Below are 4134 nucleotides of genomic sequence, written 5' to 3'. Positions count from 1 at the left end.
AGTCCCAGAACTGTCGCATCTAATGTATGCGGCAATTCTGGGCGGCTGCTGACTGATATTGTTAGGCTGGGGGGCTCCCCATAACGTGGAGCTCCCCATCCTGAGAATACCAGCCTTCAGCCGTATGGCTTTATCTGGCTGGTATTAAAATTGGGGGGACCGCACGCCGTTTTTTTTAATTATTTAATTATTTATTTCACTGCACAGTATACACACGCCCACCGGCTTCTGTGATTGGGTGCAGTGAGACACCTGTCACTCAGCGTGGGGGCGTGTCTCACTGCAACCAATCATAGGTGCCGAAAAGAAGGAAAGCAGTGAATACGAGTTTGTTTAATGAGCGGCCGGCTTTTTCAAAAGAGGAAAAGCCGCCGGAGTTTAGTGAACAGCTGTGCAGCACCGCGGCAGTGATCGGGGAACGGTAAGTATGAGAGAGGGGGGAGACTGACCGACAGACTGTGAGAGGGGGACAGACAAGACAGAGAGAGACCGACAGACAGACAGAGAGACCAACCGACGGACTGAGGGAGATAGAATGAAGAAAAAAAAATGACCGACATCGCTAGTAAAAAGCACAAAACGTGAGTTTTGGACATCGGAGTGCCACACAATGTTTTCACGTAAAATCTTTCATGTAATCTCAAAAAGTAACATACACCAGCTCTATCTCACTATTGGGTATGTGCCATTAACATTTCCGCCATGAAAATTCATTTTGGTGTCATTTTGGAAGGTTTTCTGGTGAGTCCGTAAAAATGGCGTAAAACTCGGACAAAATTGTTCATAGCTGTGACTTTTGAGTGATAAATGCTTCAAGGGGTCTTTCCCATGCTGTTGCCATGTCATTTGAGCACTCTTCTAAGACTTTTGTGACATTTTTAGGGTTTCTACATGCTGCCGGGGGTCATTTCATAAAAATACTCGGGTCTCCCATAGGATAACATTGGGCTCGATGCTCGGGCCGAGTACACGAGTATCTTGGGATGCTCAGCCCGAGCCTCGAGCACCCGAGCTTTTTGGTACTCGCTCATCACTAGTAATTATCTCTCACTCCAGTTTCTGCACAAAATATGAGGCACACACACTGTCCCTCTAATAGTGCATGCCCTCCACACTGCCCTCTCCTTTCTATACTGAGACACCTCTTCACACTGTCCTCTACACTCTGTCCCCAATATACTGCCCAGTCTTTATACTGTGCCCCCCCAACACACACCCCTTCTCACTATGGCCTCACAATGTGTCCCCTCCATGCTGCCCCCTCTCCAAACTTCCCCACTACCAAGTCTCTATTTTGTGCCCCTCACATTTTTTTCATCCCATACTGTCTCCTCACTACCTCCACACTCATTCCCCATACTGTGTCTGCGCCCATTCTGCCTGTTTGCACCCCATACTGTGTTCTCAAAATTACTCTTTCGCTCACATACAGTCCTGAAATTCCCCATATTGTGTCCCCAAAATTTCTTTCCACTGTTTACTCCCCATACTGTATTCATATGCACTCCACACCCCGCTTCTCATACTATGTCTGTATGTATTCCCCTTCACCCTCTCTTCCCATGCTGTCTGTATACATTCCTTCTTGCTTCCCATACTGTGTCTAAATGCATACCCCTTCCACACCCACTCTCCTCACAATGAGGAAATATATATGTGTCGCCCTGAGATAAGGGGTACTCAGATTCGGGCCACGGGGGTCACTTCTGTGGGTATCACGGTGGCGTGACCCAGTCTGTGATCCCAGGCTCAACAGTAAAAAGGGGATTAGGTAAGGGAGATTGTCCGTGACGCCACCCGTGGTGTGCGGTGAGGTAACGGAGCACCGCCGCTGCCGGTAAATGGATCCCGGGGATGGTGGTGGGCAGCAAGGTGGTGATTTCCCTCCACGGGTAGGGTGTTGGTGTCCCGGGACCCCGGTGAGGTGGTGCAGGGAGGAGATGGAGACCGTCGGAGAGCTATGCACCCGGTTGCACCGGGGGATGTTGTTACAGATGGCTTTGCAAGGAAATTCACACAGAGTCAGGAATTAACCAGAAATTGACGGTGTCTGCAGCCTACGGTGCGGAGGATGTTTGCGGTCCCACACACAGTACAGCAGGATACTGGTCTTGTTTTGCAGCCAGATGCTTCTTTCTCTTTCCTCAGTCGGGAACGGGAAGCCCACTCCCCCTGCAGTGATCCGGGTCACCCCTGGATGCCGGCGGGCCACTACTAGAGATGAGCGAACCGGTTCCGGTTCGGCTCGAGGTCGGTTCGCCGAACGGAGCTCCCGTTCGAGTTCGGTTCGTCGAACGTTCGACGAACCGAACTCAAACTGCATAGGAAACAATGGCAGGCAATCACAAACACATAAAAACACCTAGAAAACACCCTCAAAGGTGTCCAAAAGGTGACAAACAACTCACAACACAACACAAACACATGGGAAAGTGACAAGGACATATACTCATGCGAAAACAAAAGAGCTGGACAAGGAAAAAGAGGACGAGACACAGATATAGGCATGGCATGCCCTTCTAAAATCATGTAAAACACCGCAAGGTGACTCCAAGCGGAGTCTCCCTTTTTTCCAAAAATTGGGCCACACAGACACCCCTTCAGTGGCAGCACTTGTGCCCCAGTTGTACACTTCACAGGTAGATTTGCATCAAGCACATTCAAAAATACGCCATACTTAACCGTCCCCAGGATGACACCGGGGTAGGTAGCAAAGTCTTTGCTGAACCATGACTTGTTCATCTTGGCTTCTTTTAAAAACAATGTAAGCAAGGGTTACTCCAAGCGGAGTCTCCTTTTTTTCCAAAAATTGTGCCCCACACACACCCACCCATTCAGTGGCAGCACTTGTGCCCTAGTTGTACACTTCACAGCTAGATTTGCATCAAGCACATTCAAAAATACGCTATTCTTAACCGTCCCCAGGATGACACCGGGGTAGGTAGCAAAGTCTTTCCTGATCCCAGCTCTGTTCATCTTGGCTTCTTTTAAAAACAATGTAAGCAAGGGTTACTCCAAGCGGAGTCTCCCTTTTTTCCAAAAATTGGGCCCCACACACACCCACCCCTTCAGTGGCAGCAGTTGTGCCCCAGTTGTACACTTCACAGCTAGATTTGCATCAAGCACATTCAAAAATACGCTATTCTTAACCGTCCCCAGGATGACACCGGGGTAGGTAGCAAAGTCTTTCCTGATCCCAGCTCTGTTCATCTTGGCTCCTTTTAAAAAACACAGCAAGCAAGGTTTACTCCAAGCGGAGTCTCCCTTTTTTCCAAAAATTGGGCCCCACACACACCCACCCCTTCAGTGGCAGCAGTTGTGCCCCAGTTGTACACTTCACAGCTAGATTTGCATCAAGCACATTCAAAAATACGCCATAATTAACCGTCCCCAGGATGACACCAGGGTAGGTAGGAAAGTCTTTCCTGATCCCAGCTCTGTTCATCTTGGCTCCTTTTAAAAAACACAGCAAGCAAGGGTTACTCCAAGCTGAGTCTCCCTTTTTTCCAAAAATTGGGCCCCACACACACCCACCCCTTCAGTGGCAGCAGTTGTGCCCCAGTTGTACACTTCACAGCTAGATTTGCATCAAGCACATTCAAAAATACGCCATACTTAACCGTTTCCAGGATGACCCCGGGTTAGGTAGCAAAGTCTTTCCTGATCCCAGATCTGTTCATCTAGGATCATTTTTAAAAACACAGCAAGCAAGGGTTACTCCAAGTGGAGTCTCCCTTTTTCCAAAAATTGGGCCCCATACACACCCACCCCTTCAGTGGCAGCAGTTGTGCCCCAGTTGTACACTTCACAGCTAGATTTGCATGAAGCACATTCAAAAATACGCTATTCTTAACCGTCCCCAGGATGACACCGGGGTAGGTAGCAAAGTCTTTCCTGATCGCAGCTCTGTTCATCTTGGCTCCTTTTAAAAAACACAGCAAGCAAGGGTGACTTCAAGCGGAGTCTCCCTTTTTTTCAAAAAATTGGGCCACACACACACCCACCCCTTTTAGTGGCAGCACTTGTGCCCTAGTTGCAAACAGGATGTTTTGATTTGCATCAAGCACATTCCAAATCCACAAGCATTTACTCTCCCCAGGATGACACAGGGGTAGTAAATTCCTTCTGGATCCA

Source organism: Anomaloglossus baeobatrachus, chromosome 12 (genome assembly GCF_048569485.1).
Source record: "Anomaloglossus baeobatrachus isolate aAnoBae1 chromosome 12, aAnoBae1.hap1, whole genome shotgun sequence".
Classification (NCBI taxonomy): domain Eukaryota; kingdom Metazoa; phylum Chordata; class Amphibia; order Anura; family Aromobatidae; genus Anomaloglossus; species Anomaloglossus baeobatrachus.
This window is presented reverse-complemented; position numbering follows the sequence as displayed.